The sequence below is a fragment of the Nematolebias whitei genome, chromosome 17 (genome assembly GCF_014905685.2).
Source record: "Nematolebias whitei isolate Nwh7 chromosome 17, NemWhi1, whole genome shotgun sequence".
Classification (NCBI taxonomy): domain Eukaryota; kingdom Metazoa; phylum Chordata; class Actinopteri; order Cyprinodontiformes; family Rivulidae; genus Nematolebias; species Nematolebias whitei.
The window spans coordinates 20,822,284-20,835,400 of NC_056514.1; positions in this window are offsets into that span (position 1 = coordinate 20,822,284).

Sequence of the window (13,117 nt, forward strand, 5' to 3'; positions counted from 1 at the left end):
AGAAGCAGAACACGAGCTGAAAGAAGCAGAACACGAGCTGAAAGAAGTAGAACACGAGCTGAAAGACGCAGGGGCCTTAGGTATCAAACAGTGTCAGCTTTCAATCTTAAATCTGCCATCGGAACACAATATGAAAAATATGTGTGCACAAAAGCATTCAGATTTGTCAAGATGTGTGCATGTATGAAACATGGGACTGAGCACACGAGACAATTCTGTTTAAATAAGCAAATAGATGCAAATATGACGTGCATGTGTGATACTAGTCTGTGCATGATAAAAACAATATCACTAGGCAGGAAAATGAGGAATTTAAATGAATTGCATCAAGGAAGGCTCCTAAGTGGTGTAAAATAGTCTTTGGCACACATGCACCAAGGGGAGTGATGGTATGTGTGAAGCTGTCAGAGCAGCGTACACACAAAAGTATTGAAAAGTCCCAGAGAGTAAAGGACAGCTGTCCATCACCTTTTATGCAATAATGTTAGACACGACTTACTGTCCAGGAAATACACACTGTTGTTGTAACTGAATGAAGTCAGTGGGTGCCGATCTGCTGGTGGCGCACTTCTGAGGCATATCCAACTTCACACGTGTTTAAAAACCATACAGCTGGCATGACATGACTCAGGAAGGACTGTGAAAACCCGACCTGTCAGCCATCTCCCTCTGAAAAGCTCCGGTTTCAAGAAACTCCATGACTGTAAAGACTTGTAGCACCAACACGGTTCCTTCTAGTTTCTCTCCATAATGCTGGAGCCAATTCAACACAGAGTTCCAAAAGAATGACCAATGGGCACTTCATATCAGCCGATAAGCCAAGCATCATCGTGTGCCAGTAGGGCAATGTGATCCCCAAAAACACGGTCCTTTTTTCCACCGACAACTCCAAAACTGTCATTATTCCACAATAACGTGCAACTTTACGCAGCGATTTATGACCACATGTCACTAACTGCACCTTATCGACCAAAGGAATCATCAGACGTGACTTGTTCTGAATTAATTTGCTCATTCAACACTTTTCTTCTCAGTGAGAATGGAAGTGCCCCTAAAACAATTCACATGCATTTTATACTCATATCTGTGCACCTTGCAGGCGTGCGATCACTGAGCATGCTTATATCTAAATGCAACAAAAATAAATACATTTTTACAGTTCACATCCGAGTGTTTGTCATGTGTTATGTTGTTTGAGGTCACAATATACTTCGGTTTCAGTGTTTGGGTTTAAACCAAAAAAGCTGCAACTTATAAGAAAAGATCTTGTTTAAATACCCCTTGAGTTCAGAAAACTGAATCATATTTTGGTGCATACAGTAAGAGAGTTCAGTACTTTGTAGTTTGATATTACTGACTGAAACGTTTTACATGGTAGTACTCACATTCTCCAGCAGGTAAAAAAAAAGTTTGTGTACATTTAAGCACAATCTCATCCAATGTTTATTTTGATGCATCTTGACATGTGGAACATGACATGTGTACCCTTCAAGTGCGTACACACCTGTGACACATGAGGCCCAAGAATATTAACTAAAAGCTACAAGAAGCAGAACACTAACTTAATTAAAGCCCAAACTAGCATAATGCTAGCTAAAAGACAAAAAAGAAACAAAATGCTAGCCCAAAAATCATAAAAGCAAAAGGGAAAATACAGCTAAAAGTAGTAAAATGCTAACCAAATGTAGCAAAATTGTAGCTTAAAGCTAAAAGTTGCAAGCAAAAACTAGCATAAGAAGACAAAAAAAGTTTGTTGAAGCAGATTTCAAAGTGAACAAAGTTTTGGCAGGAAATGAAGAATGCATTTTTATTTATTTGGAAATTAGCATTTTTATAAAAAAAAAAAAGGTAAAACTTTTGAAAAGCAAGTTCCAAAATCCAAAAGTCATAGCAGCCGTGAACGTTTTGATATTTGGATGATTAAACTAGCACAAAGTGTGCAGAAGTAATTAAATTGAAAAAAAAAAAAAAAAGTATGGGCAAATACAAAAACAGGAAAACAAGAATTTAAATGCTGACTCATAGTATTCGCACAGTTAATCCACTGAACTATGACTTCTTTCTTGAATTCAACGCATTTAATTCCTGCATCTTGTGTCAGATCTTGTGGTGTGAACGCTCCATGATGCTGCCTCTTATCGCCTCCTGAGATAAAGTCCATTTCAAGGTTAAGCTCACAAAAACAGATACGAACAGCACCAACTTACCTCAGTTACTGCCAGAATCCTCACCAAAAACTTCCTCTTCATAAATAAAAAATATGTTCTGCAGCTTCTTTGAACATGGACATTTGTAAAACCTTTAACCGGTTGTAAGTCTGTTTTACATAGATTAGAAGGACAATAAAACATTTTCCTATAACATGTCATTTAATCAGTCTAACGGTAGAGATGGGACAGATGTGAGCCCCATTCAGAGCAAAATCAACTATAAAATAAAAATAAAAAGTGAAGCGGGTTTAAAAAAAATATAAACTCACCGTGGGAAGTTAAACAGACCTTAGAGTTAACAGGTATCCGGTCATCTGCACCCCTGGAGACTGAGTTTCAGCTGCGGGCTGGAGATGTGCCACATGTGCGTTACCTGCTGCTGACTGACGTACACGTCGCGCTGCTCAGCCAATCAGAGAGCGGCTCACTCAGTCAGGCCCCGCCCCCTGCTGCTGCTGCTGCGTCTCGCAGCCAAACGGGTCTCTTGTCACTTGGAGCTAAATGCATCAACAGGAGGAGGCTAAACCTGCTCTGGCCAATGCTTGAAATGTCTTTTTAGTTATTTTTGTTGCTCACAGGTCAGACAGGCTTTAAAACTGGAACAAAAGTCCTTCATTCAGAGTCCAAGTGTCGGCCAGCCCAAATGTTTCATCTTAAAATGTCACATGTGAGGTTTGTAATGTCCCTCACTGCACTGAAATCTGCAAACTGAGCCCAGTTCAACAGATTTTTTTAAATTAAAATCCCAAAGCCAACTTTTCATTACTTTTATGGTGCTGTTATTATTGCTGAAAGCCCACTTCAATTTTATTTTTAACTTACAAACTGACAACAGCACAATCTGCTTGCTGTTTAAAATGCTGAGTTGCACATTTCTAAACTGTGATAAAAGTCCTTAACGTCTCAGTATGCATGCATTTTTAGAGAATAAGAAAGGCTAACTGGTTTTAATGCAAATTAAAAAACAAAACATGTTTTCCATGAGAGATCAGCTTTTTTTATTTATTTTTTTTAATCACAGTTCCCCAAATTTTTTTAAATGTGATTTTACAACATTGTCACTATTTCCATAAAAACACAAAGCACCGAATGATTAAAACTCTAATGAAGTCAAAATAAATGAATGAGAAGTTGAACATTTTAAGCTACTAAAACCCTCCTTGAAGCTAATTTTATGATAAAATGCAAAAATTCAGAAACGATACAGAAGAATCTTTGTTGTTGTTTTTTTTAGGTAGAAAAGCTTATGTAAATTACATCTTTTTAAAAACTGTTTGACTAATTGTGTTCAGAATGACATATAACATTAAAGATGTGCATCTGTGTAAACATACTAAAGTACATTTCCCCCAAAAGGGCTTCGTCTTTACGACTTGTGTGTAACTAGTTAGGCCAGACAGGTATGCTCACTTTTGTGTCACTTTGTTTACTTTCTGCCAAACAAGCAGCAAACACTCTGCACTTTATCACTTCAGTAACAGGAGACAAAAGTAAACTGATGTCTCTAAAACCAGCGGAGAGCTGAACAAACAGCAGACAGAGCGATCATCTCTGTTAAAATGGTCCCAGTCTGTCTGTGTCTCCTGCAGCTGATGGGCGTTGGGATAATTAGCCGTAGATGACCCGCTACACAAACTGGGAGGTGTCATTCCAGGGAGGGTCCGTTACTCAAACAACGCCTCTTTGACTTTCTGGATGCAAATTTGAAACACTCTGAAGATAAATCAGTAGCAACATATAAGCAAAATGTGTTTTGAAATTCTACAACAGCTTAGTTTGGTCCAAATAAAAGCTATCAACTGATATAAAGTTCTTCTTTGCTTTAGGGTGGGGTTAGTTTTTTTGACTGACATGACTCCACCCTGTGTGTGGATAGCTCTGCGTGTTGTCTCACACTCATCCACCCACCAAACAGCACCTGCAGCTTCAGAGGCAGCTAAAAGCTCCTGAACAGGCCGTGCTCGTCCTGAGAAGTGACTTGAAGATGGAAGTGGAGATTATGGGGGTGCTCAAGCACCACTAAATTTTAACTCAGCACCACTGAAAAACTAAGAAACCATCATTAGGATTTTGTAAGGAAACCCAGTTCTCAACCTTATATTCACCAAAATATTGAATAAAAAAAAAAGGAATAAATGAAGACAGTCACCTGTCAATCAATCCAGTAGGTTTGTCAGTAACTGACCAATCGGCAAGCTCAACTTTTCCCAAAGCGAAGCGCCCATGAATACTACCCTCATGCAGGAGCTGGGGGGTAGGATGCTCGTGAAAGAAGCGGAGCGCTACATCTGCAGCATCTTAGCTACCGTGTCTGTATTGTGCACCGCAATACAGTTGTCGGCTGTTGTCGAACGGTGTTAGGATGCGTGAGAGAGAAGTGGAGCGTGCTTTATTCACACAAGGAGAGCTGTTGGTCAGGCTTCTTCCTGTTGCTCTCGGAAATAGTTATTAAATCAAATGTTTACGTGTGTCAGTAAAAGTAGATGTTTAAAAACTGTTGCAATACACCAGAATTCAGGAAATGGCATATTTATTCAAATTTTTCTGTGGGAGGACCCCCAGACACCCCAACAGTGTGTCTCCCCCACCCCCCACCACCCATTGCAAATACTTCTGATGCCAATTCCCACCACGCTGTTCAAGCCAAGAGCCATTGTCAGCACTGGGGGCTAAGCGCCCCTGAAGACGATATTCTAGAATTACCCCTGTAAGATGTCTCAGTGAACTAAACTGCAGATTTTACCAAGTTTAACTCAGTTTAAACAAGTTTAATACTCAGGGTTTTCTAAGCATCAAAATTAAGCAAAGGAATCTGTAATCTGGATAACGCAGTAATCTGTAATAACTAACACGAGTGTTTCATCATGAGAAATAAACTAACAGCCGTTATGGTCAAACATCAAAAATACCAACATGCAGAACATCCGGTGATATTGGAGACATTTTGTGAAAAACTCTCAGCTACTACCACAACAAATTTGAGCTCAATATCTGCAAAACTGACTAAGCTATAATCATTTTTGTTGTCTAACGTCGAATAGCTGTGGCAACAGTCTATAAATTGGATTAACTCCAGGAGTTCATCAGTTGTCGATGTTTATCCAGCGATCAACTTCTGAGAGTTTTAATGAAACACTTCTTGTGATCCAAGAGATATTTTGCTAACAGACAAGCCAAGATGACGCCAAGCGTTAATGATAAAGTTGAATTCAAAGATTTTTCTCAATGAGTAGCACTTGGAGTACATGTTGTGAATAACTCTCAGCTACTACCACACCAAAAACTGACTGAATTTTAGCCATTTTGAGCTTTCTAAATTCAACTGGCTGTGAAAACCATCTTGAACTGGGTAGACTTCAAAACTGAATCAGTCGTAGAAGTACAGCTAAGGATTATTCATGATAGTTTAATTAAAATCTGTGCCGTAGGTCACGAGATATTTAGCTAACAGCCCGATAGTTAATGGTACATTTTTACACATAGGTCTTGTGAAATCAGCTCATGCTCATAAACTGTGCTGTGAATCAGTCTCAGCTACTACCACACCAAAGTTTAGACTAATATTTACAAAAATGACTGTTAGAGCCTTTTATATGTTTTTTAACATCAATCAGTTGTGGCTGCCATCTCGAATTAATTTGTCTCCAAAAGTTAATCATCTGTAGATTTACATTTAATGATTACATTTATGCGTCCAGGGTGTACCCCGCTCCTCGCACAGTGATTGCTGGACATGGGCACCAGTGACCCCCGTGCCCCAAAATGGAAGAAGCGGGTGAAAAGATAATGGATGGATGGATTATTTCTGGCAAGTTTATTTTACATTAATTCAGTGGATCAGGCAGACACTTTTGATAACCTTGAGCACGTGTGTGTGCGTGTGTGTGTGTGTGTGTACGTGTGTGTGTGTGTGTGTGCGTGTGTGTGTGTGCGTGTGTGCGTGTGTGTGTGTGTGTGTACGTGTGTGTGTGTGTGTGTGTGTGTGTGTGTGCGTGCGTGTGTGTGTGTGCGTGTGTGTGTGTGTGTGTGTGTGCGTGTGTGTGTGTGCGTGTGTGTGTACTCATATTTACTCATATTGTGGGAATACAAACCTGTGTACACAGTCATGTTGTGGAGATCCACAGAACCCATTACAAATGATCCGTTATGGTGACTCTGTTAAGTTAGTCTTCAATAAGTCAATGTGATGTTTAATTTGTGGTCCTGCCAGCCAACACCCCCCCCCACCCCCCCCCCAGGTACACTGTATCTAATCAGCCTAACGTTTCCCATGCATATGGAAACACTATCTATCACTTTTTAGTTTGCTCAGGTTCTGCTTGCAACGGCCTGCTCTGTTTGTTTAGTCACATGAGCTTCAGCTTCTCTGGAAGAGCATTTTCAGGTCAAACAAACTTGTTGTGATCGAACGCGATGTAAACCTAGCTGAACTTCCTGAAATAGTTTTCAAGCTTGGCCTGAACGGTTTGGTTTGAGGCTGAAAAGGTCCCAGTTCTGTTATGCAACTGGCTGTTTGATCACAGCCCAGCAGACCATCTCTCTCTCTCTCTCTCTCGCTCTCACACACACACAAACACACACACACAGATCATTTCACAACATGTCTGTAAAAGCTGAGTGCACCGTTACACGGCGCTGCTCGGTCCTGATGTCATCAACGGATCCATTTGGAGCAGACAGAGAGGAAGCCAGCTGTTAAAAATCCCTGACTCATAAAGTGATGGGGGAGACGGTGAAGAGACCGAGATCTGGACGATTAGTCAGTTTTTCCATGAGAGCGAGGCCGTCTGAAAGAAAAACAAGCATGGGTGTCACGTTGGGCCATGGTGACAGTGAGGTGGCCTTTGGCTGGAGGTAGATGTTGAGATAGAGAGGCTGCTTTGACCACCACTGTGTCATAAAAAGTCACCAGCTCAGTGCAGGCGTCACTCACCCTTTATCTCACAGCTCAAGGTCTGACTCTGTAACATAGGTGAGGATCAAACAGCTCTGGGACAGAGAGGACCGCTCCGGCCTGGACTGTGCAGTCCTGTCCCGGCTTGGTGAGGGAAAGGCGTGGAAGTGTTGTGCACATTGAAAACAGCAGGTCTTCTCCAAAACCGAGAAGTCATCTTCCCACTGCAGATCTGCAAGGAACTCAGAATTAACTGCAGAGTAGATCATCAGAGCCACGATTTCTACAACTCCAATTCGAAATAACACTGGGATGTTGTGGCAAATGTAAATTAAAACAAAATATGATGATTTAAAAATCTCATAAACATGTATATGAAATGTTTCAAATAAGAATTTGAACTATTTTATTAGAAAAAAAGTGGTTGTTTTGAATTTGAGGGAAGCAACACATCTCAAAAACGTGAATACAACGACGACAAATGGAAAAGTAAAAGGTAGAAATGGGAAACAGCTTGAGGAGCATTTTGTACTAATTAGTTTAATGTGTGTGAAAAGAGCATTTTAGAGAAGCTGAATCTCTCAGAAGTAAAGCTAGGCAGAGGTTAAAAATAGTCAAAAAAAATTCAGAATAACGTTACTCTGCAGAAAAACTGGGAAAACTGAATATCTCATTTAGTATTTTGTATTCATGCTATCTTCAGAAGAGTTCAAAAACCTGCAGAAATCCCTGAGTTCAATGAACAAGTCTGAAAGTCTGTTATAGATGTCATCTTTGGGCCCTCAGGGGCCACTGCATTAAACCAGGTCCGATTCTCTTATGTATATCTTTGCATGAACCACAGAGGAAGAGGGAGCATCAAGCCTGTTATTAACTCAGAGCTCAAAAGCTTGATTCTCTGATGGTATGGGGGTGCATTAGTGCCATTTGTGAAAGCGCTACAGCCGCATTTTTGACAAAGTTGTGTTGTGTCATTTTGAATTTGATGGCAGCAACTCAATAAAAAAGTTGGTACAGGGCCACGTTTCCACTGTGAAGCAACTTCTCTTTTTTTAACAACAACCTGTAAACATCTAGGAACTGAGGAGACCAGCCGCTGGAGGCTTTAGAGGCGAACGTCCACATGTCTCAACTTTTTTGGTACTTGGAGTTGTAAATAAATAATTGTTCTTGGAGGGTTACAAAAACAAAGATGGTCTTTTTATTTGATGATAATGAGAAAAGCTTTAATAGTAATTGTGCAGCTTGTAACTACCATATTTTTTGGCGTATAAGTCATTCTGGTGTATAAGTTGCATCAGTCAAAAAAAGCATCATGAAGAGGAAAAAACATATATAAGTTGCATTTATTATGCATCACTGCTAATCTTTTGTGTTTATTATACGTTTATTTAATGGTCAAAATAGCTTAATTTGGTGGTGCCATCCATCCATCCATCCATTCATCCATCCATCCATCCAACAATCACGGCCGGAGCCGCTAGCTCTCCAACGTTCCTCCGCCTGCACCAGCTGTGTGAAGCAAGCGTGCACAGGAGGACTCCCTGTTGCAGTTCTTCGAAATTTAAAGTGTCAGTCAAAAATTGTGTTATGAATATGGAAAAAAAAAAACATAAGTTGCAGGACTGACAGATCTATGCAAAAAAAACCTGCGACTTATACGCCGGAAAATACGGTAATGTTGAAATAAAAACACTTAAAGTGGATGTGGAAGTGAATTTTTCAAAGCATTACCTGAGTTTTCTGATGAGAAAGCAGGCAGGTTGGAGGGAAAGCTGTTTGGCAGGGATGTACAAGACGCAGGGAGCAGCTTCAAGGTGGGACTCTCCTAAAAACCATCAGTAAACAGTTGGTAAATAAAAACAATTAGTATTTTATCTATGTTTGCAACTCAATCCAAAAGTACAACACTTATCGTAATAAAATAAATATATAAATCTATATATTTTAAATCTCAAAGTCTTAACGGTAAAGAACAAAGATCAGGAGATGAGTACCTGATCAAACAGGTGGACTATGACATCTTCCTCAAAGGACACACTCTTCTTTATTTTCTCATGCCCATCCCTCTGGCATGAGTTTCTCAGATTATTGTTATTTTGACAGTATTTCAAATCACTTCCAAGTTTGTAGTCCGTTAAATTTTCTCGCTCTGCTTCGCCAGAGATAGTCCTGAGACCAGAAGGTCTTTGGAAGGTGAAGTCCTTCAGAATGGACATATTCTTGCTTTCACTGACAAAAGTATTCTTGATGAATGTCCACCAGTGTTGTGAGGAGAAAACTTCACTGAAAGGGTTGATGGGCTCCATTAGGACGGCATCCTGGTGGTTCCCAGTGTCAGGTTATTCCAATGGGAAACGTTCCTCAAACAGAACACCAATCCAAGTGTCCTTGCCTGGAGAGTTTGGGACAAAGAAAACTCAAACAAATATTTTTGATCGTTGGATGGATTTCCTCAGACAACAAGACAAATGCAGCCAAAGTATAACAGTCTTTACAAGTTACAACCAACCCTTTTCCAGTGCAGACATGTGAAAGAAAATTTCAGGAGTAACAAAGTAACAAATGTCATTAATGATGGTTAGACACCCAGAAAATGTTTCTAGAGAACAACAAACCCATCTCAGAAGTAAAGATGGGCAGAGGTTCACCATTCAGTAAAAGACCGAGCCTAAAAACAGTGTAAAATTTCAGAATTATGTTCTTGGGACGGCTTTAAAAATCATATCAGCTACAGTTCATGACATCATCAAAAGTTTTCAAGAATCTGGAGAAATCTCTGAGCTCACAGATGTTTCTGATCTTTGGGGCCACTGCATTAAAACAGCTCTGATTCTGTTCGGGACATTCCTGCATGAACTCAGGAAAACTCTCACAAATCAGTTCACTGCACTGTACCGTCAAAAATTTAAACTTAATAAAATTTAATAACATTTAAAAAATAAAAGTTAATGCACTGTCATGCAAGGAAGAAACCATAAGCGCACTAAGAAAACTGTTCTGTGGTCAGACAAAACTAATTTGAAATTCTATTTGAAAGCGACACCCTGCCTCTCACACTGTGATAGCTGGACATGGGCACCAGTGACCCCGGTGACCCGAAAAGGAAGAAACAGATAAAGATAATGGATGGATAGATGGATGGATGGATACCATGTCCTCCATATTAAAGAGGAACGGAACCATCCAGTCTGTTATCAGAACACAGTCCAATTTTGCCTCTCTGATGGTATGGTGGTACATTAGTACCTATGATATTAGCAGCTTACACACCTGAAAGACACCATCAGTGCAGAAAAATATATAACGGTTTAACATAAATGCATGGATGGGCCCATAGGTTCCCATCCAGATGACATATTTTACAGGGAAGGCCTTGCACATTTCAGCAAAGACAATGTTGAACTTCTTACTGCATCCAGTATGACAGTATGGTTTCATAGTAGGAGGGTTTGAACTGGTCTGCCTGCAGTTCAGACTGCTCACCAATAAAAAAACATTTGATGCATCATGAAACCAAATCTCCAGCAAAGACCCAGGACTGGTGAAGAACAGTCTTCCATCAGGAGGACAACATTCCTCTCCAAAACCTATTTTTTAGACAATCATGTGGTTCATCGGTGTAAGACAGAAAAGAAGTGAGTCCTGATGAACGAGCGCCTGATTGCTGTGGTTGTTTACTGACCAGTCTGGAGCATTTGACTTCTGTGCCATGAGCTGACTTCTTGTGATACAATGCACCTAAAGCTGGGGCGTTTATTAATCTCCCTGGCACTGAAAAGAACTGGGCACACTGAGAAAGCTTGGCCGGTCTTTGCTCGTACTGAATGAAACAGACGAACACCTCTGTGCACACATGCACATACATTATCTGGCCACTCACTCCTGAGCTTGAATAAATATGGGAGCCCGTCCATCTGCAGGGACGAAGACGCAATAGGAAACTTTTACCGCTCGGCGGTAACCAAGCAACGGTTAGATGAGTGACTCAGGAAGGGAAACGAGGAGCTGACTCACAGCAGCTGTGACGTAAAGGATGTGAAAGGACACACACACACATACACACACACAAGCCTGCATTTTGCCCTGTTTGGGTAAATTAACACCTCACTGTGTAACAGGTGGAAGGGCTCAGAAGAGAGACTTTACCAAACATCCAGAGGTCCCAGAACTACTTTAAGACGACACAGCATCCACCGCCAGTGTCTTCACACACACAGACAGCAAAGCACGTCTATAAGGGATATAGCTTTTAACTGCTCAGACAAATCCACTGAAATCAGCAGCGCAGCTCCACCTCTGAAGTGGTTCAGCTCTGTGAGAACAGAGAACTCACTTCACAGCTGACATGCCTCAAAACGCTGCTGCATCGTGACAAAGCAAAACGTGTGCGTCCACCGCAACCGGAACCTACCTCGCATTCTGAGCGCTCCATCTCCCGACTGAGAACTCTGCACCGAAAGAGACGAGATTAAACATCTGGAGAGACAGAGATGAAAATGGTGTGGGGTGCACAGAGGATGAGGCTGTGTGAAAGAAGAGGAGATGAGGAGGAAAGGACAAAGAGCTCACATATACAGCTCACTGTGTGGTGGTTCCTGGCCTTCCTGCAGCAGAGTGCAGATTACAATCAATAACTTCAGCTCTAATGTGTCACAGTTTCCTGTCTTAAAGAGGAGAACACGACTCGTCCAAACGTTACACGATGCACTGAACATTTTCAACTTGCTAATATTATTATACGAACACAACATAAGTCTGGTTTAGTTTAACGTCGTCCACATATGTTTCCACGCGGAGCGATAATATGCGCAGGCACCTCTGTGTTTTGCGAGGTGAAAGCACAGCCAGTGTGTGCGTCCGAAAGGTTTCAGGCACAACAAACAACAGATTTAGTTTAATTAAAGGCCTTATTGTTTTATGATTTTAAACAAACATCATGCCGTGGTGAGTAATGACCACGTGAAGTCATGCATAACCTCACTCAAAATAACAAGATCTCATGATCTGTCACACAAGTATGTGCTGGGGGTAACTCTCAGCTACTACTACCACATCAAATTTTGCCTCAATATCTGTACAATTGACGTTATTTGCTAAGTTTAGTTGTGGCTGTAAGTTTAAAAAAAAAAAAAAGAATCAGCAGTCGGTTCAATGATTTAATTCTAAGAAGTTCAATTAAATCTGTCGAGTGCCTCATGAGATATTTTGCTAACATGACAAACAAATGAACACTCACATACATATGTGCAATTACATTCCTACCGTGCTTTTAATTGATCATAATATTAAGAAATGCTACTATTAACAAAAAGAAGCACGTTATCTAAACTGTAACTGACCTGACTGAACATTGTTGGATTTCTACCTGGATTATTGAGCATGAATTCTGGTATTACCATTATACATTTAAGACGTTCTTTAGGGGGTTAAACATGCTACAAAGTATTTTTCAGCTAACAGGTTTTAGAGGTCAACAGATTTTTTTTTACAGTGATAAGATAAGATAAAGATAAGCTAAGTTAAGATAAGATAAGAAAAGAAAAGATAGATGTAATAAAAATATATGTATGACTTTTTATAACTGTTTATTGTTGTTGCTGTTGTCCATTGTTGTCATCATTCTTTGTTAAAATCAGGTCTCTCTTGTAAATGAGTCCTCGAGGTTCAATGGGATTTACATGAAGGTAATAACTGTTTGAAATTAAAATTACAGTAGTCTATAAAGCTGACGTTATTCCTGCTGTTACCAGTAATTGAATTGGCTAGTAGATCAGAGTCAGAGTCAGAGTCAGAGTTTCTTTATTGTCATTCGCACCTCATGTGGTACATGTGGTGGAGCGAAATTATGTACACAGGGTCCCAGTTACATCCAACAATAAAATGTCTAAGAAAAACAGTAACAACATCTAAGATATGAACTAAGAAAAACATCAACTAAATATACACTAAGCACTCATAACATAAAACATTGAACATCAGCACAAACATGAACATGAGTCTGTGAGCAGAT